Consider the following 13,032-nt stretch of genomic DNA (forward strand, 5'->3'; position numbering starts at 1 on the left):
TTCTCTCTCTACCCCTTCCCCCCTCACACTCTCTCTCTTAAAATGAACATTAAAATTTTTTAAATACATATTACAAACCTAGGGAAAATGAGATATTTAAGTTTCAATAACTGATTTGCATGTGAATTTTTAAGTATCAACCAGTTTATAAGTTCAAAAGTAATTGTAACCAATTTGAACTGAATCAGTCTAGAAGTCATGTGGTATCTTACTATGTCTCTTTTTAATCCTTTAGCACTGCCATGAGTGAATGGACAGCAGTATCCTCTGAAGGGCTCTCCAATGCAAAGTGAGCTATGATAAAACCATACATAAATATGTATCTGTACATGCGCGCATGTGTACACACACACACACACACACACACACACACACACACACACACTCTGGGATTTGGGATGTTCTCTCAGGATCACCCATGGGAATACGCATTCCATTGATGCTGTTTGTAAAGTCTTCTCAGGTAAGCTTCTATATGTAATATTCTTGTCTTTGAGTCAAGGTAAAACAAAGAAGAACGGGTCATAGAGGGAGTTTTCTCACCCCCGGGCTTCACCCTCAATTACGAGAAGCCAAACTGATAAGACCTTTTCAGATTGCCTGTGTCAGAGTCTCTACGAGGGTAGGAAAGAGAATTATTAGTAAATTAAAAACAACAAATAGTATTGGTGTACAGGATGCAGAGGACGCCTCAGCAGAAAATAATTGAGCCAATAGACTTGGATCTGTGTATGTTTTGCCACCATTTGCAGCGGGTACCCCAAGCCCAGACCTACCATCACACTGGATAGACCAATGGACTCAGACCTGTACTGATCTGATAGTCTCTGAGGAGCAGGAAAGACTTCCATGATTCCCAGAAAAGCACAGATGGGTTGGAAGGACTTGCAAATCAGGAAATTAGATTGGTCAAGAGAGGTGTATACCTACACTGAGGTAAATAAATAAATCTCACCCTAAAAGAATGTTAGACATTGGGTCAGAGTCAGTAGTAAAGAACTGTCCTTAAATATTGAGTCATTAATTTTTGATAGGTGGAAGGATTCATTACAAAGACAAAAAGCCTCATTTCTAGGGGGAAATGACATACCAGATTTCAAATAATTAATATGTAAATTTTAAAAGTCAACTATTTTGTAAGTTGGAGAATAATTTTAACCAGTTGAACTAAAATATTTAATGTGGAATATCATATAGTGTCTGACTCTGTCCCTTTTTAATCCCTTAGCACTGCCTTGAGTGAATTAACAACTGGAACTTCTGGTGAAATCAGCAAGGAAATGTGAGATACAGAGATGTAAACAGAACTATACATATATATAAATACACATACAGTGAGGGTTGGAGGGAGAAAGAGAGAGATTTGGGAGGTTCATTTTCTGGAGCATTCAAGACATTACAGTGTCTTTTGTTTTTCCTTCTGTGTCTACCTTTTTCTCTTCTAATTTAAATCCATGTTAATGTATAGTTTAAGAATGATTTCTAGAACCCAGAGATTCATCCCTTACATATAACACCCAGTACTCATTCCACCAAGTGCCCTCCTTAATGTCCATCACCCATTTAGCCCATCCCTCCACCATCCACCCTCTGTTCAGTTTGTTTTCTGTATTTAACAGTCTTTTGTGGTTTGTCTCCCTCTGTTTTTATCCTATTTTTGCTTCCCTTTTCCTTTGTTTATCCATTTTGTTTCTTAAATTCCACGTAGAGTGACTTATTTCACTTAGCATAATACACTTATTTTCTTTGACTTATTTCACTTAGCATAATACACTCTAGTCCTATCCACATTGTTGCGAATGGCAAGATTTTATTCTTTTTGATTACTGAGTAATATCCCTATACACACACACACACACACACACACACACACACACACACACACACCCCACATCTTCTTTATCCATCAGTCAGTGGACATTTGGGCTCTTCCCATACTTTGGTTATTGTTGATAGTGCTGCTATAAAATTAGGGTGCATTGCCTCTATGAATCTGCATTTTTGTACCCTTTGGATAAATACCTGGTAGCACAGCTGCCGGGTTGTAGGATAGTTCTCTTTTTAATTTCTTGAGGAACCTCCATACTATTTTTCAGAAGACACGGCAGTGTCTTTGACACCACTTCCGAATTATTGTGGTATATGAAAGTAACTTTGTCTCTGGTTGGGTAGAATTGGATAAAAGAGAAACAGGTCATAAGGGGATGCATCTTAATTCTCTTCTGTTTGTCACCCATAGCTAGTGGCCACACAAACCCCTAGGAAATGATCAAGATGTCCCACGTATGACACTCTACCAAAGTGGAACAAGGGGCACTTGTGTGACTCAGTTGGTTAAGCATCTGACTCCTGATTTCAGCTCAGATCATGATCTCATGGTTTCAGTATGGAGTCTGCTTGGGATTCATTCTCTCGCGCTCTTTTGCTCTCCGCTCCACCCCCCCCGCCCCGCACTGCCCCCTCCACTTTTTATGCTGTCTCATGCTCTCTTTCTCAAAATAAATAAGTAAACTTTATTTCTTTTGAAGTGTAACAAAAGAGGTGATAAGCCCATTTTGGAGCAAGGAAAAGATTCAGGAGTCAAAGTGTACACAAACTTGATTTCATTAAGTTTTTGTCCACAGGGGTACGATTCTCATTATAAGCATACAAAGCCTCATTTGTAGGAGCACGTTAAATGCCAGGTTTCAAAGGTTGATAAATAATTTAAGTGTGCTAGATTGCAAATTGCAACATAATGGTACCTAATTTTCACCCAAAAGTAAAATCTAGAGACACATAAAGTCTTAAAGTGTGCATTTTTAATCCTCTAGCAATGACCCAAGTCAGGTGAGAACAGTAACTGTCATTGACCCTTTGATGAAGGCTGAGCTAAAGATACAAAGAGACAGAGGAAGGGAGGTACTGAGATTTGTGAAGTTCATTCCGGAAAGTGCTCCTGGCAACACAGAGTTTCTCTGACACTTTATCTTAAGTCTTTGCAAGCTTCAAAATGTAACGTGTTTTTCTGGGTATATTTAAGGGAAGAAGACCAGGTCATAAAAGGAAATGGTCTGTTACCTTTTGTAGCAGCCAAAACACTTAGGAAACTACTAGATTGCTCAGATAGGAGACGACATCCCCCCACCCACCCCCACACACACACACACACTGTGTGTGGGCCAAGAGAAGACAGAACTGAATGTGGAGCAAGGAGGAATCACCAGTGGACAAGGAACAGAGGAACCCACAGCAGAAGAAAAAATGGAACTGGTAGACCCTGGATATGCCTCTTCCCCTCCAGGGTACTGCCACCCTATGAGGGGGGTACCTCAAACCCACCGTGACATGGGAGGCAGCCCCTGCCTCAGATCAGCAGTTACTTGACCCTTTCTGAGGTACAGGAAAGAAGACCTCTATGAGGGGTAATAGGTGGTATAGGGACCTAAGAGAGAAATGTACAAGGGCAAGCAAGATTAGTACCTACAGACTTAGGTTGAATTTGAAGCAGATTTAACCACAAAATAGTATTATATTTGGTGATCAAAAGAAGTATACATAAACTCAATTTATTAATTTTTTTGACAGGACTAAGATTTTCACTACAAACCTGTAAAGTTAATTTCTAGGGAAAAATTAAATATTAGGTTTCAATGAACTGATTAAGATGTTATATTCTTAGGTCAGCTAGTTTATAAATTGTAGAGTAATTGATGCTAATTTGCATTTAAAAATAAGTCTAGAAAGACATGGAGTCTTACAATGTGCACTTTATATCCTTTAGCTGTGACTCAAGTGAGTTGAAAAAAGTAACCTGTGTTAAAGCAACCAAGGAAAGGTGAGATATAAATATATATAGAGAGAGGAAGTAGGATATTAAAGCATATGAGGTCAAATTAGTTATGAAGTCCTTGCTTCCAACAATTATGTAAATCCTATCCAAGTTATCCATGACATGTGCAGAGTAGAAGGTGGTGGAGGAACTTGGATTCCAAATAACTAATCGACATATGTTTAAGAGTTCATTCCATTTGTATATTGTATAGCAAATATATCAATTTCAACCAAAAAAAGTAAGTCTATGAACTCGCTTAGTTCTATGTACATTTTTAGTCCTTCACAATGACCTGAATAAAATGGCATCAGAAGTATTTGACTACTTTGATATATTTTATCTTTCAATGATAATGATGGTGCATTAAAGATGTCATTTATTTGGGTCAGTGATATATTAATCTCTATAGAGAGAGAGCCCAACAAAGACAGACACAGAGGAAGAAAGAGGCAGAAGATAGGAGACAAAGTGGGTGCAAGGAAGAGGAAGGAGAGGGCTAGGGACAGGGATGAGTGAGAGACCGGGGATGGCGAAGGGGAAGAGAAAGCTAGAGATATTTGCAAAATTCAGGCCTGGAAATGTCTATGAGAATACAGAGTTTTCTGGACAATAAGTCTAAAATTCTTTCTAAAAATTTAGGTCATCCAATGAGCTAAGTCACGTTCACTATACCTTTAGATTCAAAGAATTTTTGTTCAAATACCTTTTCACATCATTATTCTATGTAGTAAATCTCTAATGACATTTTTTTGTTTGTTTTTTTGCATCTGTTGGTGGTTACAGTGTAGTGGAACTACTCTCCAGGTTCCACGATGATGATGAAGATATTGACTTTCTCAAATCACATGAGTAAGTCGGTTTGAAGTTTGGAGGAGGGGGCCATCAGTGGATCTCTTATCTTTGCAAAGGTAGAGCTTGTGCTGAGGCAAAAGAGAAAAACTACGGAAAGGTATCAAAATGTTCAAGAGGGAGAGTACACAATAATGACTCAAATTTAATTTGTGGATAAGTACCATGCTTGAAAAAATTATTTTCACACATTTGCAAAGAAATGTTCATCTAGTTTAAAAGTGTGAAGATATTCTTAATAGATACTAATTTTATTACAATGTTTCTTCCTAACAGAGGATTGCAGAATGCAACTTATTCCTTCCTTGTGTTTCTTTCTCATTCTTTTTCCTGGATATATTCTGGTTCCCAGTTTTGTTAATTTTGTCTATGAGTAAATGGGACTGAGAACAAAAGTAAACACATTTTTCTGATTAAAGTCCTCTTCACACTCACTGGAATCTTATTAATTTTGACTTGTTTCTGAATAATCTCCCTGAAAGTACTCCCTATTGCATTTGACCTGAAGGCATTGTTCCTACATATCCATGGCAAGGAAACAATACATTCTCAGAATCACATGTGTCTGAACTGCAGAAATATTCATGAGATCTTCCTCTTGGGCACTTATTTAACCATTTAGCCACTTGTGTCAATATACTGGAGAGTGAGTGGTGCTGAAGAGGAAATTAGCCGGTCCCTGCTGGAATTTTTTTGGCTATCTAGACAAAGATTACATGGAAAATAAAGGGGAGAGTAATGAATCCAATAGTTCTCCAGATTACCCATGAATTAATTTCTGTTTTCTATGACTTTTCATCATGGGCCATATTAAGAGTTCATTCTGCTATTTAATTAATTATAGGTTTGCGTTTAGCTATACATTTTTTGCAATAAGGCTGCCTAGGACTGAGGCAAAGATTTTTAAGTTTGTAATTCCAGTGTAATTAACACAGTGCTGTATTAGTTTCTGGTGCACAATGTAATGATCCATCAATTCCAGACAATTCTCCATGCTCATTAGGACAAGTGAGCCCTTAATCTCCATCACCTATTTAAACACATCCCCTACCCACCTCCCCTCTGGTAACCATCAGTTTATTCTCTATAATTAAGAGTCTGTTTTCAGCCACTGGAAAGCAGTATGGAAATTTCTCAAAAATTAAAAATAGAATTACCCTATGATCCAACAATCGTACTACTGGGTATTTGCCCAAAGAATACAAAAACACTAATTCAAAGGGATACATGCACCCTTATGTTTATAGCAGAGTTATTTACAATAGCCAAATTATGGAAGTAGCCAAAGTGTCCTTTGATTTATGAATGGATAAGGAAGATGTAATGTGTATATATACACACACACATACACACACATACATACATTGGAATATCATTCAGCCATATAAAAGAATGAAATTTTTCCATTTGAATGACATGGATAGAGTTAGAGTATAATGCTAAGCAATGTAAGTCAGTTAAAGACAAGTACCATGTGATTTCACTCCTTTGTGGAACTTAAGACCTAAAACAAGTAAATGGGGGGAAAAAAAGAGAGGAGCAAAATTTGAATAGACTGAGCAAAGCAAGCATTTCCTTCTTACCTCCTCCAAACAAAACAAAGTGGGGTTTTGTTTGTTTGGTTTTTAAATTGCAAACACGTATTGAATAGATACCGGAGGTATTTGCATTAATCCCTGTGGAATACACTGGTTTCCAGCAGGAAGGTGGTATTAGATTTGGAGCAGGAGCTGAAATTAATGCTTGGCTTTGACAGCTAAGATTTACTTGGCACTTGGCAACTCACTGAATCTCTTTAAACTTTAGATCATCCATCTGTAAACTGGTACATTTCTATCTACAGTACCTATCAACTGGGTGTTGCATAATTAAAAACGAATAAAAGTAAATAATATGCATGAAAGTGCTTTTAAAACTAATGCACCATAAATAAGTTGTATGCTAAAAGCCAAAACTAACACAACAGAAGTTCTATTAGGAAAATCAGAAAATAAATCTACCTATAAGTAGTAATTCTTAATTTCTTTACACATGTTTTGTTTATGGATAAGTTATCATGCTTACATTCCTTTTTTTATTAAGGTTTTTTAATTCCAGTCTACTTAACATACAGCGTTATATTTCAGGTGTACAATATAGTGATTGAACAGTTGTATGTATTACTCAGTGCTCATCATGATAAGTGTGCTCACCCTTTACCTATGTCATTTATTTTCCCACCAACCTGTCCTCTGGTAATCCAGTTAAGAGTCTGTTTTTTGCTTTGTCTCTTTTTCCCCCTTTGTTTCTTAAATTTCCCGTATGAGTGAAATGATATGGTATTTGTCTTTCTTTGGCTTACTTCACTTAGTGCTATACTCTCTAGCTCCATTCATGTCATTGCAAAACAGAAGATTTCATTTCTTTATATGACTGAATGATATTCCATTGTATGTATATACCACATCTTATTTATCCATTCATCTATCAGACCCTTGGGCTGATTCCATATCTTGCTATTGTAAATAATGCTGCAGTAAACATAGGGGTGTATATATCCTTTCAAATTAGTGTTCCATATTCTTTGGGTCAATACCCCATAGTGCAATTACTGGATCATAGTGTAGGTTTTTTTTTTTTTTTTTTTTTCAGGAAGCTCCAGACTGTTTTCCAGGGTGGGTGTAGTTTGCATTCCCAAAAATAGTGTACAGGGGGTCCTTTTTCTCCACTTCTTCACCAGCGCTGGTTGTTTCTCATGTTATTGATTCCAGTCATTCTGACAGTGGTGAGGTATTATCTCATTGATTTGCATTTCCCTGCTGCCTTGTGATGTTGAGCATGCTTTCATGTGTCTTTTGGCCATCTGTATGTCTTCTTTGGAGAAACGTCTGCTCATGTCTCCTGCGCATTTTTAAATTGGATTATTTGGGGTTTATTGGTGTTGAGTTGTAGAAAATCTTTCCATACTTTGGATATTAACCCTTTATCACATGTGTCATTTGCAAACATCTTCTTCCATTCCATAGGTTGCCTTTTAGTTTTGTTGATTGTTTCCTTTGCAGTGCAGAGCTTTTTATTTTGATATAGTCCCAACAGTTTATTTTTGCCATGCTTATATTCTTTTAAAAATAAATCTGTTCCTTAGTGATGTATCATGAATATATTTTCAGGTTAATAAAATCTACATACACATTTAGAGGATATATTTTTAACATTTCAAAATTTTTACTGAGATCCTACCAATAGTTGAGTATATTTACTTTAAAATTTTTAACAGCTGTGTAATAAATTTGTCATGGTATAGATGTGCCACAATTTATTTAAATAGTCAGACATTGTGGGACATGGTTTACAACTTTTAGGGTTGCTAAAAGTGATGAATATTTTGAGACCAAATCTCTGTATGTTATTATTTCCTTATGACAAGTTATTATAAGTGGAATTCTGTGTCAAAAGACATGCTTATGAGGCTGTTGATATTGATGAGCTCTCCTATCCCAAGATGCAGAAGTATGCATTTCCTCCCTACCCACACAAGACATCCTTGATCTGATCAATATCAATAAATATATTCTAATGTACATCTCCTTGACATATTTATTTCATAGAGCTTTTATTTATTTGCAAAATACCTTTGCCTGTTTCAAATTGTTTTTTTAATCTCTGTTGTTGGATTGAAAACTTAAATATATCAATCTTTATTATAACATATAGGGCAAGTAATTTTTCCCAGTTTCTCTGGCTTTTCAGTATACATAAATGTATAATCTTCATGCAATAGAATATATGTATACTTGTTTTTATGATTCATGCCTTTAGGGTCATACTTAGTCTCTACTCAAGATTTTAATATATATACCAAAATTTCTCCTATATTTTGAACTTATTTTCTACATTTAAATAAAACTTCTTCCCATAACTTATTAAGGTATACAGTGTAGGAATCTATTTTTCTTCCAAGTGACTAATAATTTTCCCATGTCAAAATTGCCTACCCTCCATTGTCTTTGCCCTATTTTAATGATCTTTACTGTGCTTATCACCTTATAACTTATGATGCTATTTGCTTATTTATTGTAGTTAAGACCTATCTTCACAATAAGAATGAAAGCACAATAAAGGAATTTTTTTTCTATTTTCATTTTTATCTTGTGTCTAAAGCAGTTCCATGGCACATAGTAGGCATTCAATGAGTTTGGTTGAATCAGTTAACCCTTTGTTGAAAAAATTTCTTTTACAATGATTCTTAAATCCCATTTTATTATGAATCTTTACATGCTTATTGCTTCTAGAATCTATTCCATCATTTTACTAGCCTTTTGACAATAGGACACTTTTCACACATTAAGTTATAATTTATAGCACACTGAGACATTTTTTTAACTTAAGTTATAATTTATATGTAATAAATTTCATGCATTTTGTGGCAGTTCTGTAGTTTTTGACTAATACATTCATTTAACCACCACCATCATCATGATAAGAACAATTCTAACATGCCCTTAAATTTTCAAGTCCCTTTGTATTCAGCTCCTCCCACAACCCAGCCTGTGGCAATACACTGATTTGTTTTCTGTCCTTATAGTTCTACCTTTTCCAGAATGTTATTTAATGGATTTGAGCAATATTGTAGCCAATTGAAATTGGCTTCTTACATGTGGCATAATATGTTGGAGATTTAGCCATATTAATACATGCATCAGTATGTTAGTTTTATTCCTGATTTGTATTCCATTTGAACATACCATATTTTCTTATCCAGTCATTGATGGCCATTTTCATTATTTCCAGTTTGGGCCTGTTACGAATAATGTGCTATGAACATTTGCAATCAATGCTTTGTATAAACATAAGTTTCATATATCTTTGGTTAATACTATGAAATAGAATTGCTGAATCTTGGGGCGCTGGAGTGGCTCAGTCAGTTAAGCATCTGGCACTTGACTTTGGTTCAGGTCATGATCCCAGGGTCATGGGATTGAGCTCTGTGTTGGGCTCAGTGCTGAGCATGGAGACTGTTTAAGATTCTCATTCATTCTCTCTCTCTCTCTCTCTCTCTCTCTCTCTCTCTCTCTCTCTCTCTCTCTCTCTCTCTCTCTCTCTCTCTCTCCCTCCCTCCCTCCCTCCCTCCCTCTCCCCGAGCTGTCTCTCTGTCTCTCAAAATAAGTAAATAAATAAATGAAAGAATAAAATAATTGCTGAATCCTATGGTAAAGAGTATGTTTAACTATAGTAGAAGTAGTCTCCAGGAAAGCTACCGTCTCACATGTATAAAGGTTTTGGTTGTTCTGCATCCTCACTTGTACTTGGTTTGGTCCATCCATTTTATTTATTTCTTTAAGACATTTAATAGATGAGTCGTGATATTTCATTAAGACTGAAAATTGCATTTTCATAATGACCAATGACATTGAGCATCTTTTCCTATGTTTATTTACTATCTATAGATTATTTTGATAAAATGTCTCTCCAAATCTTTTGCCTATTTATACATTTTTTCCTTATTGTTGAGTTTTGAGAGTTCTTTTTTGTCTTTTAAAAATTTATTTAAATCCATGTTACATAATACATAGTGTATTAATGATTTCAGGAAAAAATTTAGTGATTCATCACTTAGATATAACACCTAGTGCTCACCCCAACAAGTGCCCTCCTTAATGCCCATCACACATTTAGCCCATCCCCCCACCCAACTCCCCATCAGCAACCCTCAGTTTGCTCTCTGTATTTAAGAGTTTCTTATGGTTTGTCTTCCTCTCTGTTTTTCTTATTTTTGCTTCCCTTCCCCTATGTTCATCACTTTTGTTTCTTAACTTGCACATATGAGTGAAATCATGTGATATTTGATTCTCTGACTTCACTTAGCATAATACACTCTAGTTCCATTCACATTGTTGCAAATGGAAAGATTTCATTCTTTTTGATCACTGAGTATTATTCCATTGTTTATATATACCACATCTTCTTTATCCATTCATCAGTCAATGGACATTTTGGTTCTTTCCATTCTTTGGCTGTTATTGATTGTGTTACTGTAAATGTTGGGGTGCATGTGCCCATTCAAATCAGCATTTTTGTATACTTTGGATAAATACCTAGTAGTGCAATTGCCAGGTTGTAAGGTAGTTCTATTTTTAATTTCTTGAGAAACCTCCATCCTGTTCCCCAGAGTGGCTGCACCAGTTTGCATTCTCAACAGCAGTGCAAAAGTGTTCTTCTTAAGGGCACCTGGGTGGCTTAGTTGGTTGAGCATCTGACTTCAGTTCAGGTCATGATCTCATGGTTTGTGGGTTTGAGCCCGCGTCAGGCTCTGTACTGACAGCTCAGAGCCTGGAGCCTGCTTCGGATTCTGTGCCTCCCTCCCTCTCTGACCCTCCCCTGCTCATGCTGTCTCTGTCTCTCAAAAATAAATAAAAAAACATTAAAAAAATTTTTAAAGGGTTCCTCTTTCTCTGTATCCTCACCAACATCTGTTATTGCCTGAGTTGTTAATTTTAGCCACTCTGACAGGTGTGAGATGGTATCTCATTGTGGTTTTGATTTGTATTTCTCTGATGATGAGTGATGTTGAGCATCTTTTCATCTGTCTGTTAGTCATTTGTATGTCTTCTTTGGAAAAGTGTTTATTCATGTCCTCTGCCCATTTCTTCACTGGATTATTCATTTTTGGGTGTTGAGTTTGATAAGTTCTTTATAGATTTTGTATACTAACCCTCTATCTGAATGTGTCACTTGCAAATATCTTCTCCCATTCCATTGGTTGTCTTTTAGTTTTGCTGATTGCATCCTTCACTGTGCAGAAATTTTTTATCATGATGCGGTCCCAATAGTTCATTTTTGCTTTTGTTTCACTTGCCTCTGGAGATGTGTGAAGTAAGAGGTTTCTGTGGCTGAGGTCAAAGAGGTTGTTGCCTGTTTTCTCCTCTAGGCTTTTGATGGTTTCCTGTCTTATGTTTAGGACTTTCATCCATTTTGAGTTTATTTTTGTTTATGGTATAAGAAAGTGGTCCATTTTCATTCTTCTGCATGGCATTTTCCAGCTTTCCCAGCACCATTTGCTAAAGAAACTACACTCTTCCATTGGATATTCTTTTCCTGCTTTATCAAAGACCCATTTGTGGGTCCATTTCTGGGTTCTCTATTCAGTTCCATTGATCTGTGTGTCTATTTTTGTGACAGTACCATACTGTCTTGATTACAGCTTTGTAATACGTCTTGAAGTCTGGAATTGCGATGCCTTCAGCTTTAGTTATCTTTTTTAACAGTACTTTGGCTATTGATGGTCTTTTCTGTTCCATACAAATTTTAGAATTATTTGCTCTAGATCTGTGAAGAATGCTGGTGTTATTTTGATAGGGATTGCATTGAATATATAGATTGCTTTGGATAGTGTCAACATTTTGACAACATTTATTCTCCTAATCCATGAGCATGGAATATTTTTCCATGTTTTTGTGTGTCATCTTCAATTTCTTTCATAAGTTTTGTATAGTTTTCAGTGTATAGATTTTTCACCTCTTTGGTTAGGTTTATTCCTAGGTATTTTATGTGGGTTTTTGCCTTTGTAAATGGGATTGATTCCTTGATTTATCTTTATACTACTTCATTATTGGTGTATAGAAATGTACATTGATTTTATATTCTGTGACTTGCTAAATTCATTTATCAGTGCTAGAAGTTTTTGGATGGAGTCTTTTGGATTTTCCACAAAGACTATCATGCTGTCTGTGAATAGTGAAAGTCTGACTTCCTCCTTGCCGATTTGGATGCATTTTATTTCTTTGTGTTGTCTGATTGCTGAGGCTAGGACTTCGAACACTATGTTGAATAACAGTGGTGAGAGTGAACATCCCTGTCATATTCCTGACCTTGGGAGGAAAGCTCTGTTTTTTACCATTCAGGATGATATTACCTGTGGGTCTTTTATATATGGCCTTTCTGATGTTGAGGTGTGTTGCTTCTATCCTGACTTTCTTGGGGGTTTTTATCAAGAAAGAATACTGTATTTTGTCAAATGCTTTTTGTACACCTATTAAGAGAATCACATGAATCTTATCCTTTCTTTTATTAATGTGATGTATCACATTGATTTCCAGATATTAAACCAGCCCAGCATCCTAGGAACAAATCCCAGTTGACAGTGGTGAATAATCCTTTTAATGTATTATTGGATCTTGTTTGCTAGTATCTTATTGAGAATTTTTGCATACATACAGATCAGAAAAATTGATCTGTAGTTCTTTTTAGTGAGTTCTTTGTCTGATTTGGGGATCAAGGTAATGCTGGCCTCACAGAATGAGTTTGGAAGTTTTCCCTCTATTTCTATTTTTGGAACAGCTTCAAAAGAATAGGTGTTAGCTCTTCTTTAAATGTTTGATAGAATTCCCCTG

This window comes from Suricata suricatta, chromosome 4 (genome assembly GCF_006229205.1).
Source record: "Suricata suricatta isolate VVHF042 chromosome 4, meerkat_22Aug2017_6uvM2_HiC, whole genome shotgun sequence".
In the NCBI taxonomy this organism is placed as follows: domain Eukaryota; kingdom Metazoa; phylum Chordata; class Mammalia; order Carnivora; family Herpestidae; genus Suricata; species Suricata suricatta.